The 15,322-nt window shown below is 46.1% G+C and overlaps 1 long non-coding RNA gene across 2 annotated transcripts in view; it reads right to left on the reverse strand.

Moving 5' to 3' along the window:
* The window catches only part of LOC132517774 (uncharacterized), a 70,492-nt gene extending 66,098 nt beyond the window's left edge, over window positions 1-4,394 (reverse strand). The window contains exons 1-3 of one of the 2 annotated variants that reach the window (XR_009539819.1): window positions 4,232-4,394; window positions 3,449-3,631; window positions 1,597-1,702 (exon numbers count right to left, since the gene is read on the reverse strand). This is a non-coding gene — a long non-coding RNA (uncharacterized LOC132517774). The remainder of the gene's footprint in view (window positions 1-1,596; window positions 1,703-3,448; window positions 3,632-4,231) is intronic. The other variant, XR_009539820.1, reaches the window with a different exon arrangement.
* Window positions 4,395-15,322: the final 10,928 nt, after the last annotated feature.

Genomic DNA, 15,322 nt, shown 5'->3' on the forward strand with positions numbered 1-15,322 from the left:
AACGATCATAAAGGGAAAATTATAAAGTGTTACCGAACGACATCAACGTAGAAAGGAAGAGAGAGTACGTGTTCTCGGAAAAGAGACGCAATGCCATCATGATAGCAACTCTCCCAAACAGATGCAGAGTGTTAACAAAATTCCATTACATCCAAAACTAGGTCGGGTTTTTTGCTTTGTTTATGAAAAACTACTTCTAAAAACTGAAATGAGAGCCAAATGTCTAAGAATAGCCAAGTTTCCTACAGAACAAGGTGGAAGAACTTTCCCTAAAACACATCAAAGCATTTAAGTCCGGACAGTAGTTGGGGCCACACAGCATTAGCAGGAGGAGGGACTCACAGACCTGGGGAAACAATGGACATGGGGCAGGAATCTCCTCCAGCGCAGGACAAATGGCTGTCTACGGGAGGTGGGGTAGGGGGGTAACACTGTCAATGTCATGTATAATAATCCATTTAATGCAGATTTTGGGGGGTTTTTGGCCGAGGCCCAAGGCATTAGGGATCCTAGTTTCCTGACCAGGGATCGAACCCGCACCCCCTGCAGTGGAAGCACAGAGTCTTTACCACTGGACCGCCAGGGAAGTACTTTCAGAAGTTAAAGGCAAGTGTCCCACGACTTCTGTATACAGATTTTTCTTATATAAGGAAAATAAAAAAGAAGCTACAAAGGAGGAGATTGACCTGTTAACCTTGAGTTCACTCACCACAGAATAAAGGGGATGAAAAGATAAACCACACATGGGGAGAAAATATTGGCAGTGCCGGCAAACGAAAGAGGATTCATGCCCAGAGCATCTAAAGAAAACTGAAGAGATCAATAAACATACAAATACACACATCACACAGAAGATGAACCACCACACCCTCATCTGATAAGAACCCTATGTAACCACAAAGAGACCCTGGCTCCCACTCGAGGTGGACAAACATTTATCGAGGTCACTCAGCGATGGGGACCACAAGGAAGAAATAAACAGCGGGGCAAGAATACACTCCAGACACGACCAGCATTTTCTGAGTAAATTTAAACTTATCCATAAGCTACGAAGCCACGCTTTTTTCTCTGAAGTGCAGAAACTCAAGTCGCATCTCGCACTTGGAGATAAAAACAAGAATGACTGTCGCAGCATTGCTAGCTAATAAAAAAATGCACTTGGGGGAATTCCCTGGACATCCAGAGGTTAGGGCTCTGCGCTTCTACTGCAGGGGGCCCGGGAATTAAGACCCCACAAGCCATGGTGCAGCCAAAAAAAGAAAAGAAACTCTTGGAAGAACCCAGGCAGCAAAGGCACTGGAACACATGAGTCAATGGGGAGAGCTGAGCCTCAGACACCAGCACGTGTGAAACAGACTGGGGCTGAGAAACCCCAGAGAAACTTCTGTGTGACATTACTGGTGATTTATGAACTAACATTCACTTACTGGAAACTGAAGGGGCAAAATCAGACGACACACTGCATGGTGATAAGAGATGGTAAAGGTATGAATAATAACAAAGAATCAGGACAGAGGTCACCTTGGCAACAGGAGGGAGAGAAGATGTGGGAGAAGCACAGGAGATGCGGAGATGCCGACAGGTACCAGGGCCTACCTGTACACCTGGGGGCTGAGTCCACAGGTGTTTATATTGTTATTATTAATGTTGCAGCAAAACAGAAACAAGCAAACGGGCTTAGGCACAGACCAGCCAAACGGGCCTGAACGAGATAAGCAACCTTGGTTATCCTGTAGCTGTTACTACTAACAAACACCTGTAGCTAGACTTGTCCTTCCCAAAGCTGATTGCTCTAGGAATCCACATGAATCAACACTCTGCACCTGGCACTCTTCTCCCCCTACACTCCCTTGTAGCGCTCTTTATTTCACAGGCCTATAACTTCAGGGATACCAGACCCGGTTGCCAGGCTGCCTAACGCCAGCTGTGACCACTTTGAAATAATGCAAGAAAAAAATGCAAGACCTTCACAACTTTGATCCTTATCACCCACCCCAGACCAAGAGTCCTGAGTATAAAAAACTTCTCTCTACCCTCTGGAGGGGGCACAGCTCTTGAGGCGCTAGCCTACTGTGTTCCCCCCTTTGCCTGGCAAAGAATCCAGCTATTCTTTCTTTTCCTCAAAACTCTCTCTCCATATTTCTGTTCCGCATCGGTGCACAGAGCCAAGATCATTTTGGCATCATTAACTTAATGCAAAAGTCACACGATTTAAGAGCAGCCCCACGGCAAGCACAGCACACCTCAGAGAGGACACACTACCCCCAGCACTACTGGAAGTGGGTCCCCTCCCCTCATGATCATGGCATCAACAGCTCCTCCTGTGGTAGTTCCATGGTCTGGAGGCCACCTGCATGGGGTGAGGGGGGCAGCAAGACCCCAGGGCACCTCCCTTCACCTCCCTCGCAGGCTCAGCTTTGCGCTCAGCTTGTCCCCCACCCCAGGTGATGCCCCTGCTTCAAGCTCCGTGGGCCATTTACAGGAGACAAAGACCCTCCTCCCAGAGTGTGAATGGGAGCCTGCAGGATCCCTGCTTCCACCTGTGTTCACGGATAACGTAGAGGAAAATTCTAGGGCACTTTTACAGTTTTAATAACTGGATCCTGCTTATTCCTTTCAGAAGACAGGTATTGAGGCAGGCTGGGACCTGGGACCCTTTGCTACAGTGCTTGCACCTGGACAGCCATCTCCTCCAGCAACAGATGCAAAGAAACGCTGAGGGACTAAAAATAACTGCACGCATGCGCAGTGGGGGCAAATTAAGACCAAGATACAAAAAGGCCAAAACCCAATTGCCACTTCCGAGGTATGGGAGCAAAAGCAGAGTCCTGTGCATGATCCCCGCACACTGCACCACCAAGGGGGTGGTCTAGACCATCTAAGCCGCCCCTCCGGCCCGACGCACCCACCTACCCACACCCTCACCCCCTTTAAGGGACCAGCCCGCCCCTCCTCCTGGATCCAGCAAAGGCACCAGTTACTTGTTCTCGCTCCCTCGTGCTGTAGCAGGAACCTCAATAAAGCCTTGCCTGAACTCTTCACCTGGCCCGATCAATTTCTACTGATTAAGGGCTCCAAGAACCCAGGTAACAGTTATCAGCTAATACCCTCATGGTAACACAGTGTTTGTAAATTAATCAGAATTGAACACTAGTTGCTTTTACAGGTCACATTTTACAGAATTTTCATTAATCTGAATGCCACGTGTTAACAGGAAATGGAACAGGACCACAGCGTCAGGAACTCTGTAACTTGTATGGAAGAGTCGCTATTATTTTTATAAAGACATGAATCCACCTCTTTGTTGACCTTATTTCAGTGTACTGTCAAGTTTATCAGTGTAATAGCCACTTATCTTACCAGCAAAAGTGAGTTCAGCAATAGAGGGAGTAACTGCAATCTATGACGGACCGCCGGCAAACCCAGAGAATAATGAAGGGGCGCTTACTATTATAGGGAAAAGGAGTAGTTTGGAGGGGCTGTAATAACCGAGGAGTCCATTGGAGGAGCTGGGCGTCCAAAATATGGAGGCTTCTCAGTGCCTGGGCTGTCCCGGCCCAGAGAGATTTTCTTCTTTCTGCTGGGTAGTAAGATGCGCCTTCCCGTTGGAGATGTAGAGGGTGGTCTCTACCTGTTTGGAGTAATTGATGAAGCTTGGGGAGAGGGAGGGGGACGCAGAGAGCTCTCCCTATAGACCCATTTCCACTCCAACTTTAGCTGAGCTTTCTTCAATTAATTCCACAGAACTTTCTGCATTTTCCCCACAACTGCAGTGGAAGACAGGACATTCCTGAGACCCTTCCCAGAACAACACGAGTCGAAACAACACGCTCCGCGCCAGGAGACCAAGAACAGACCTGAGGAACTTACTACTCTAAGTGGAAAGAGAGGGGGAAAGGATCCGTTATTTTACCTTTACTGAAAACTGAGGCCAGAGTGAAAGCAGAACCGTCAGGTCCAGAGTGGGTCCCCTGCAGCCACCCCAACCGCCCTCCCCAAGTCCTGTCCTCCCTCCGACCCCACCCAGCAAAGGACTCGGGGAGGGACCCCCGCGTGGGGACGGGACAGGACGCCAAGACCCCATCCCGGGGCGGAGGGCTTATTGGGGTGGAGACTAGCAGGGGGAGCGGGGAGGGAGACGCGGCACCCCGTCTCCCTCCCCGCTTCCAGCGTGTTCTTTGCCGGTTCGAACCAGCCCCTCCTGGTCTCCGGCCCCAGCTCGGGCACTCACCATCTCCTCCTCGCTCTGAGCTCTCCCCGGCGTCATGCCAGCGGCCCCGAGACTTGGGCAGGTGAGAGCGATGGGGAACGTACACCTGAGATAGCCTGGGCCAGGCGCGCAAGAGCCCGGCGTGCTCATGAGCTCAGCGTGCGCACCAGCGCTGCTTAAGTACAAGAGCTACGACAACACGGGCCAAAATTGCGCCCGCCCCCGACCCTAATTGGACGGTGCCCTGGGCCCCGCGCCCTGATTGGACGGAGTTCGGGACTCCACGCCCTGATTGGCGGGTTTTCAAATTCTTCCCTGACACTTGATTGGGCAGTTCTCCAGCCCCTACTTACAGATGAGAGGTTAGTCCTCCAGGCCCCGCCCCCGCCGTTCCTAATTGGACAGCATCACGGACTCCCTGGAAAACCGAGCAAAAGGCCGCCTGAGGTCACGTGTTGTCTGCCTCAGCTGGTACCTCCGTGGCCTCCTTCCCGGGACGGGTCTCCGAGCGGAAACCCCTCCCTGCAAGGCGGACTCGCCGTCCGCCAGCCACTCGGCGCCCCGTCGTGGTCCTCCTGCTGGACCTGAATGTCCTGACTCAGTTTCTTTGCGGAGCGCCCCTTGTCCGGAGCGGGGACTGGAAGGACGAGAATGGGACAGGGCAGGGGTTCTGTTATGGTGACCTTCGGTGTCAGGGGTCGGCCCGATGCGAGGTCATCCTGGGCCTGTGCCCTTTAAGAACAAAGACTCAGTGACGTCACCGCGTGCAACGAAGGGTCAGGTTCCGTCCCACAGGTGACCTTTGACACGGGGCGGGCCCGCCTTCCATCCTCTTCCCTATCTCTTGGGCTAGAGGTCAGCAGCCCTCAGCCAGGGACCTTTGCCCCGTGGGAATTCGGACCCCCAGTCCCCAGACTACGTGCAGGACTGGTCTTACCACAGCCACAGGTGTGAGAGGCCACAGACCTCAGGTGTGCATTTTACACTACAAGAAAATTTATGTCAGATCAGGCTTTAGTCAGTCCATGTGAAATTTGAAACGTTAAAAGCTATTATTTCCTTTTTCAGATTTTAGAGTGATGGTTGCACAGGTGAGCGACATACAAAAAACAGTGAGTTTTACACTTAAAAGAGTGAACGGGGCTTCCCTGGTGGCGCAGTCGTTGAGAGTACGCCTGCCAATGCAGGGGACTCGGGTTCGTGCCCTGGTCTGGGAGGATCCGACATGCTGCAGAGCGGCTGGGCCCGTGAGCCATGGCCGCTGAGCCTGCGCGTCCGGAGCCTGTGCTCTGCAACGGGAGAGGCCACAACAGTGAGAGGCCCGCGTACCGCAAAAAAAAAAAAAAAAAAAAAGAGTGAACGTTATGGTATGTGAGTTATATCGCCATTGAAAAAGAATTAAAAGCAGTAATAGCCATGATAACTCTACCTCCTGCCTCCATTTAGTCACCACTAAAATGTTTTCTGACTCTAGATTTGCCTATTCTGGATCTTATATGTATATAAAATCATACAATATTGGCCTTTTCTGCCTGTTTTTTTCCTCAACATGTTTTCAAGGTTCATCCACGTTGCAGCATGTGTCAGAGCTTCCTTCCTTTTTGTGACTATTATTCTCATCTTATGTACAGGTTACACTTTATCCATTCATCCACTGATGGACATTTGGAATGTTTCACCTTTTAGCTATTTTAAATAGTACTGCAACCAGTATTCATGTACACGTATTTGAGCATCTCTTTCAGTAAAGACAGGAGTGGAATAGTTGGGTCATAGGCTAATTCTATGTTTAACTTTCTGAGGAACTACCAACATCTTACCTGTAGTGGCTGCACCATTTTACATTCCCCCCAGCAGTGTACAGGGTTCTAATTTCTCCATATCCTTGACATTTCTTTTCTGACTTTTTAATTCTACCCGTCCTGGTGGTTGCAAAGTGGTTATCTCATTGTGGTTTTGACTTGCATTTCCCTGATGATTAGTGATGAATATTTTCATGTCTTTATGGGCTACTAGTATGTTATCCTTGGATAAATGTCTGTTTACCTCCTTGGCCCGTTTTTTGTGTTTTTGTTTTTTTTGTGTGTGGTACGCGGGCCTCTCACTGTTGTGGCCTCTCCCGTTGCAGAGCACAGGCTCCGGACGCGCAGGCTCAGCGGCCATGGCTCATGGGCCTAGCCGCTCTGCAGCATGTGGGAACCTCCTGGACCGGGGCACGAACCCGTGTCCCCTGCATCGGCAGGTGGACTCTCAACCACTGCGCCACCAGGGAAGCCCTTGGCCCGTTTTTTAATTGAGTTGTTTGCATTTTTGTGATTGACATGTTAGGCTTTTTAATGTTCTCTGGACAATAAAACCTTATCACATTTATGATTTGCAAATATGTTCTTCTATTCTGTAGGGATGTCTTTCCAGTATCCTTTGATGCACAAGAGATTTTAATTTTGATAATGTCCACTTTATTTTTTCTTGTGTTGCTTGTGCCTTTGGTGTCATATTAAGAAATCATTATGAAATCCAAGTTCATAGATTTATCCCTGTGTTTCCTTCATTCACTGGGTTACTCAGGATAGCCCGTGGGGTGGGGATGGGATTCTCAGCAGACACTTTCAACTCCTGGAACTGGAAAGAAGCTCCTGGTAAAGCAGGTGTCCCTAGGTAAATTTTTAATGTGAAAGCCAGTGAAGTTTAAGGTATATCACTCTTTTTTTTTTTTTACATCTTTATTGGTGTATAATTGCTTTACAACGGTGTGTTAGTTTCTGCTTTATAACAAAGTGAATCAGTTATACATATACATATGTTCCCATATCTCTTCCCTCTTGCGTCTCCCTCCCTCCCACCCTCCCTATCCCACCCCTCTAGGTGGTCACAAAGCACCGAGCTGTTCTCCCTGTGTTATGCGGCTGCTTCCCACTAGCTATCTATTTTACGTTTGGTAGTGTATATATGTCCATGCCACTCTCTCACTTTTCACAGCTTACCCTTCTCCCTCCCCACATCCTCAAGTCTATTCTCTGGTAGGTCTGTGTCTTTATTCCTGTCTTACCCCTAGGTTCTTCATGACATTTTTTTTTCTTAGATTCCATATATATGTGTTAGCATACGGTATTCGTCTTTCTGACTTACTTCACTCTGTATGACGGACTCTAGGTCCATCCACCTCACTAGAAATAACTCAATTTCATTTCTTTTTATGGCTGAGTAATATTCCATTGTATATATGTGCCACATCTTCTTTATCCATTCATCCATTCATCCATTCATCCGATGATGGACACTTAGGTTGTTTCCATCGCCTAGCTATTGTAAATACAGCTGCAATGAACATTTTGGTACATGACTTTTTGAATTGTAGTTTTCTCAGGGTATATGCCCAATAGTGGGATTGCTGGGTCATATGGTAGTTCTATTTGTAGTTTTTTAAGGAACCTCCATACTGTTCTCCATAGTGGCTGTATCAATTCACATTCCCACCAGCAGGGCAAGAGGGTTCCCTTTTCTCCACACCCTCTCCAGCACTTATTGTTTCTAGATTTTTTGATGATGGCCATTCTGACCAGTGTCAGATGATATCTCATTGTAGTTTTGATTTGCATTTATCTAATGATTAATAATGTTGAGCATTCTTTCATGTGTTTGTTGGCAGTCTGTATATCTTCTTTGGAGAAATGTCTATTTAGGTCTTCTGCCCATTTTCACTCTTTTAAATGGTAATCATCCATTCATATGGGAACATACTTTACTTTCATATTTTCATAATTAAGCTACCAATGTAAGTTTTTAATCCTTGATCATTTTAAGCTAACCACCCCCCAACGTTGTTTAGAAAAACACTGCTACTACTAAACATTTGTTCTTATTTGTAAAGCTTAGAAGTGAGATTTGTGAAGTTCTAAGAAACACTGATTGTAGAAAAAAGGGATTTTATGAAGACACTATAGGTATTTGTGAAGAATTGACATCACGGTGATACTGCTCTCTCCTTTCTTAGAACATGCTTTACCTTTCCATTTATTTGGTTTGATGTCATTCAACATAATCCTACATTTTTTACATTAGGTTCAATCTTTCATTAGACTTATTTTGACATGACTGTCATTTCTACTTTTGGACACATTATCTTTTTTTTTTTCTTTTTTTTTGCGGTACGCGGGCCTCTCACTGTTGTGGCCTCTCCCGTTGCGGAGTACAGGCTCCGGACGCGCAGGCTCAGCGGCCATGGCTCACGGGTGCAGCCGCTCCGAGGCATGTGGGATCTTCCCGGACCAGGGCACAAACCCGTGTCCCCTGCATCGGCAGGCGTACTCTCAACCACTGCACCCAATGAAGCCCGACACATTATCTTTTAAATTAAATCCTCAACCTCTTTTCCATAGTGATTAGAAATGTAATGACTTTTTTTTTGTCTGTGTTGGGTCTTTGTTGCTGCACAGGCTTTCTCTAGTTGCGGTGAGCAGGGGCTACTCTTCGTTGTGGTGCATGGGCTTCTCATTGCGGTGGCTTCTCTTGTTGTAGAGCACGGGCTCTAGGCATGTGGGCTTCAGTAGTTGTGGCACGTGGGCTCAGTAGTTGTGGCTCACATGCTCTAGAGCTCAGGCTCAGTAATTGTGGTACAAGGGCTTAGTTGCTCCACGGCATGTGGTATCTTCCTGGGCCAGGGCTCGAACCCGTGTCTCCTGCATTGGCAGGCGGATTCTTAACCACTGCGCCACCAAGGAAGTCCCAGATGGGGCCCTGTTGATAATTTAAAATTCTCTGGATCACCTGTCTTACTAGTTTACTATGATCCAGGAAATGTTTTCCCCTGTTGCTTTTTCCCATACCTAGAATTACACTATTACAATTGTTCTGTCTAGTGTTATAAACGAGATCTATTTCCTCAAGATGTTTAGCCATCATCAATTTTGTTGGAGGCCTGGTTACATACTGGGTAATGTAAGAGACAACAATCTTATAAAATAGACAGGATATAAGTAATATACCTAGTAACATTAATGAAGTCACAAGTAGGGATTTAAGCCATGAGCTTCCAGAGCAAAACCAGCTTCCCAAAAGTTCACCAAGGCTAGGAAGTAGGTCCTCTAAGGCAGCAATCTGATTTTTCAGGTAGCTTATTAAATGTATTATATTGGAGTATTCATCTGGTATGAAAACACAGGATTCAGTTTGAATTATGGCACAGGTGCCTCCCTGAGATGTTGTAAGGATATCAAGGACCATATGGTTTTGTAACACAGCTTTCCTCATCATAGAGACTGTAAGGTCGGATCTTAACAAACGGCACCGCGAAACAAAGGAAAGCTTCATGTGAGCTTTATTAGGGAGCGCTCCTGGGCGAGGTTCACTGGTCTGAAAGAAAGGGGCCAGAGAAGTCACGTCCAGTACTGGATGAGGGGGATTTTTATTGGGGTAAAAGCAGAAGGCGGCTTGCAAGGGGAGGGGGTGGTTTGCTATACAGGGTAATTCCTTATTTGGTGAGGATACAGCAGGGCCAGGTGTTGGTTGGTCTGTTGTGGGGCGTAAGCCCATTTTCCCTTCCCATCAGCCCCATTGATTTCTGGGCAGGAAGTTAGAGTCTCTTGTTGATTCCCAGAACAGGTGAGGTCATTATGTCCCAATGCCTCTCCTACCTCATACTGGTCGATGTTTTCTTTTACCCCCCGGGGCCTCCTTTCACCCGGGCCAACGGACCTTACAGAGACCTCAGAATTCAGTAGGCTAATAGCCTGGTTACTATCATTTAAGGCCTTATGGTGAATTCTGTTAAGACTTCACTGTGGGAAATTACATCTTCCAGTCCTACTGAAGGCACAAAATAGCTGTTAAGTGATCCTACCAGTGAGACACAGATCTTTTGGTTCATCGGGCTCATATTGATGGTAAATTTGCTGGGGTTGCGTCTAAGGGAATCCCAAAGTACATCTTCCTATCCATCATGGCAGAAGTCAGGGCCATAGGTTGAACCCACAAAGCCATCGAGTCCCATTAGGTGCGACCCATTATATTCCTGGTCACCTGACCCAAAATGCTCCATACCAATCACTATCTTTTTTTTTTTTTTGGCCACAGCAAACGGCTTGTGGGATCTTAGTTCCCCAACCAGGGATCGAACCCCACTCTCCCAATGCAGGGGGCCCGTGTTTGATCCCTGTTCAGGGAACTAGATCCTGCATGCATGCCACAACCAAGAGTCCGCATACCGCAACTAAAGATCCCACGTGCCTCAACTAAAGATCCCGCTTGCCACAACTGAAGATCCTGAATGCTGCAACTAAGATCCGGCGCAACAAAAATAAATAAATAAAAATAACAAATAAATAAATATTAAAATCAATTTCCCTACTGATTGTGCTGTGGCACATCTACATGGGAATGCCTCAACCCAGTGTGAAAACGTACAAATCATAACAAGAACATATTGATGACCATGGGAAGGAGGCATTTGTATAAAACCAACCTGGTATACTTCAAAAGGACCCACAGGTAATGAAAAATGTCCTTGAGAACAATGGATTGGCTTCCATGGGTTATATTTGGGACAAGGACTGTATCCTGAACAGACCTTTGGAGCTATAGTAAAAGAAGGCTTCCAAAAATATTGTTTACCCCATAACACCATCTTATCTGGGTTCCAACGGTTTAACTCATGAGTATATTGTAAAATAGGATATTGAGCTCCAAACAGAAGGATAGGCTTCCCTTTTGGGCCTATCCACAGCTCTGTATTGGAGTTGAATCTTCCTGCATTCTGTGTCCAGGTGTCTTTTTCTTTGTCTGGTACCATTCTCTGAAACTTGAACAATATGTCAGTAAGGTTACTGGGAGGCTGAAAGGGAAAGGCAGTGGTTAGTTGGTCCTTGTTGGTTTGTAAAGCTTCTGCTTGGGAGTGTTATCCACTAGAGAATTTCCTTTTGCTTCTGCAGTGTCACCCTTAGAATGATCTGATGCCTTCACAATGGCAAGTGCCCTTGGTAGCAGAATTGCATCTAGGGACTTCCCTGGTGGTGCAGTGGTTAAGAATCCGCCTGCCAATGCAGGGGACACAGGTTCGAGCCCTGGTCCGGGAAGATCCCACATGCCGTGGAGCAACTAAGCCCGTGCGCCACTACTGAGCCTGCGCTCTAGAGCCCACAAGCCACAACTACTGAGCCCACGTGCCACAACTACTGAAGCCCACGCACCTAGAGCCTGTGCTCCGCAACAAGAGAAGCCACCATAATGAGAAGCCTACCCACCGCGACGAAGAGTAGCCCCTGCTCGCCGCAACTAGAGAAAGCCCGAGGGCTGCAACAAAGACTCAAATTTAAATAAATTTAAAAAAAAAAAGAATTGCATCTAGTAACTCCACTACTTATTTCCTATTTTTTTAAATTTAAGTATAGCTGATTTTCAATGTTGTATTACTTTCTACTGTCCAGCAAAGTGATTCAGTTATGCATATATATATATATATATATACACATTCTTTTTTATACATATATTCTTTTCCAATATGGTTTATCACAGGATATTGAATATGGTTCCCTGTGCTATATAGTAGGACCTTGTTGTCTATCCATTCTATATATAGTAGTTTGCATCTGCTAACCCCAAACTCCCAACCCATCCCTCCTCCACCACCCCCTCTGCCTTGGCATCTACAAGTCTATTCTCTCTCTCTCTTTTTTTTTAAATAAATTTATTTATTTATTTATTATTTATTTTTGGCTGTGTTGGGTCTTTGTTGCTGCACTCCGGCTTTCTCTAGTTGTGGCGAGCGGGGGCCACTCTTCGTTGCGGTGTACAGCTTCTCATTGCTGTGGCTTCTCTTGCTGCGGAGCACAGGCTCTAGGCGCTCGGGCTTCAGTAGTTGTGGCACGCGGGCTCAGTAGTTGTGGCTCGAGGGCTCTAGAGCTCAGGCTCAGTAGTTGTGGCGCATGGGCTTAGTTGCTCCGCGGCATGTGGGATCTTCCCAGACCAGGGCTCGAACCCGTGTCCCCTGCATTGGCAGGCGGATTCTTAACCACTGCACCACCAGGGAAGTCCCCACAAGTCTATTCTCTATGTCTGTGAGTTTGTCTGTTTTGTAGATAGGTTCATTTGTGTCTGTTTCCCATTTTTGATACACGGTCCTGAGGATGTTAAAAAGTCCTCTTTGGAACTTCCCTGGCTGTCCAGTGGTTAAGACTCTACTTCCAATACAGGGGATATGGGTTCGATCCCTGGTTGGGGCACTAAGATTCCACATGCAGCGAGGCCCCCCAAAAAAAAAAAGTCCTCTTTGTTTCCAAAGCATACCAAAATCATATGCCACTCCAAAAGCATACTAGTTGTGTAAATATTAACAAATTTTCCTTTTGCCAACAAACAGGCTCTTATTAGTGCTATTAATTCAGCCTGTTGGGTGGAAGAGATATAAGGCAAGGGACCATTTTCAAAGATAGACACTGGAGAAACAATGGCATAGCCAGCCTGGTACCTTCCTGAGGTCCTTGTAGACGTGAACCATCAGTGAGTAATATAAAATCAGAATTATCCATTGGGCTTTCTCGAAGGTCAATCCTAGGAGATAAAAGATTGTCAGTTAATAAAAATAGAGTTGCCAGGTAAGCCAGCAATCCCACTCGTGGGCATATATCTAGACAAAACTGTAATTCAAAAAGATACATGCACCCCTATGTTCATAGCAGCACTATTTACAATAGCCAAGGCATGGAAACAACCTAAATGTCTATCGACAGATGACTAGATAAATAAGATATGGTATATATATACAATGGAATATTACTCAGCCATAAAAAAGAATGAAATAATGCCATTTGCAGCAACATGGATGGCCCCAGAGATTATCATACTAAGTGAAGTAAGCCAGAAAGAGAAAGACAAATACCATACGATATCACTTATATGTGGAATCTAAAATATGACACAGGGAATTCCCTGGAGCTCCAGTGGTTAGGATTCCATGCTCTCACTGCTGAGGGCCCGGGTTCAATCCCTGGTCAGGGAACTAAGATCCCACAAGCCTCGTGGTGCAGCCAAAAATTAAAAAATAAAGTAAAATACAACACAAATGAACTTATCTACGAAACAGAAACAGACTCACAGACATAGAGAACAGACTTGTGGTTGCCAAGGGAAGGGGGTGGAGGTGGGAAGGTGTGGGAGTTTGGGGTTAGCAGATGCAAACTATTATATATAGGATGCATAAACAAGGTCCTACTGTCTAGCACAGGGAACTATATTCAATATCCTGTGATAAACCATAATGGAAGAGAATATGAAGAAGAGTGTATATATACTTATAACCGAATCACTTTGCTGTACAGCAGAAATTAACAACTCTACTTCAAGAAAAAAATAATAATAATAAAATAGAGTAGCCAATTCACCATCTATGCCTTCTAAAAAGGCAGGGTTAAGTAGAGGATCATTTTGGTGGTTAGAGAATGAGTCAGGTGTCACGCCTGAATATTGTTTCGAAGTTTTCTCGAAGCCCTCATAGTAATCCGCGATTGATTCCTCTGGTCTTTGTCTACATTGCTGAATCTTTGCCCAGTCTAAGGCTTTGGGGGAAAGCCCTGGGATAAGTCTGAGTAGTTTACCAGCCAACTGCCTGCATTCAGCTCCAGTCTGCGGGCTACGTAGATGGAAATTCTCTAAGGGTGTCTTTCAGCTTGCTTTCTCTATCCACTCCTGTGCTTTACTTTCGGAAACTAACAGCTATATTAATTGATATAGATCTGCAAAGCTGGGCTCATAGGTTCGGATGGTTAACTCAAACTCCTTAGCAAATCCCGGTGGATCTTGACTAGGTTTGGGAAATTCCTTAGCTAAAGCTCTAAGTTCTGCTCTGGTCCAAGGGTGTGCACCTAAGCACCAAGGACAGTTCATCTCTCCCTGTAACAGGTTTCTCCATAAAGAGAGCTGTGATTGCTTCTGATTTTCTGTCTTCCTTTGCTGGGAAAGGGGAAGCAGCAGGAGGCGAGGTTGATGGGGGAGAGAGAGACAGAGGGGGAGAGAGAGAGAGAGAGAGAGAGAGAGAGAGAGAGAGAGAGGGAGGGAGAGAGCGCCTCGGGATCAGGCAATTCAGATAAAAGAGGAAGAGACAGTTAAGGCTAGTGGCTTTTTAAATTCCAAGATACACCTCAGCTATCTGGGGCCAGTATCCTGGGCTTTCTCATCCTGAGTGTCCTCAGGGTGCATCATTGGAGGGTGGGGGGTGGCTGCAGAGGCTGACAGCTTGCTGGGGGACATCCTGTCTCCACCTTGAGTTCCCTCGGGGCTCCCCTTCAGGGGTGGCTGTCATGTGATGGCTGCAACGTCCTTTGTTTACTGATAGGGAAGGCAGCATTTTAATTATTTTTATTTTTATTTATTTTTTGGCTGCCCCGCAGGGCTTTGGGATCTTAGTTCCCCGAACAGGGATTGAACCCGGGCCCCCCAGCAGTGAAAGCACCGAGTCCTAACCACTGGACCACCAGGGAATTCCCGACAAGTAGCATTTTTAATTCACAAAGAGTTGAAAACAAGACCTCCTGCCAACCCAGAAAACCTCTCACAAATGTAGAAAAGAAAGAAAACAGATATAGAGTCATAGGTGTAGAAAACAAACTTATGGTTACCAGCGGGGAAAAGGGGGGAGGGATAAATTGGGAGATTGGGATTGACATACACACACTATTATATATAAAACAGATAACTAATAAGGACCTACTGTATAGCACAGGGAACTCTGCTCAATATTCTGTAATGACCTATATTGAAAAAGAATCTAAAAAAGAGTGGATAAATGTATAACTTATTCACTTTGCTGTACAGCAGAAACTAACACAGCATTGTGAATCAACTATACTCCAATAAAAATTTAAAAAAAAACTTTTATTATTGATAGCACTAAGCCAAAATGTGAGGCACATCGCAGGCAATCCGCTAAGAGGTTGCAAAAACAGAAAAACATTTCGTCTCCTTTTGGAGCTAAATGGATGCAACTCATGAATACCTGTTCTCAAGATAAGCCATAACCAGTCCTCAGGTGAGAGACCCCGAGAGCATCGGTCACGCTTAGTTCAAATTCACTCCTCCTGGTAATTGGGTGACCGTCTGTGTTAGTTAACTGACTTTATTCAA

This window comes from Lagenorhynchus albirostris, chromosome 3, assembly GCF_949774975.1.
Source record: "Lagenorhynchus albirostris chromosome 3, mLagAlb1.1, whole genome shotgun sequence".
Lineage (NCBI taxonomy): Eukaryota > Metazoa > Chordata > Mammalia > Artiodactyla > Delphinidae > Lagenorhynchus > Lagenorhynchus albirostris.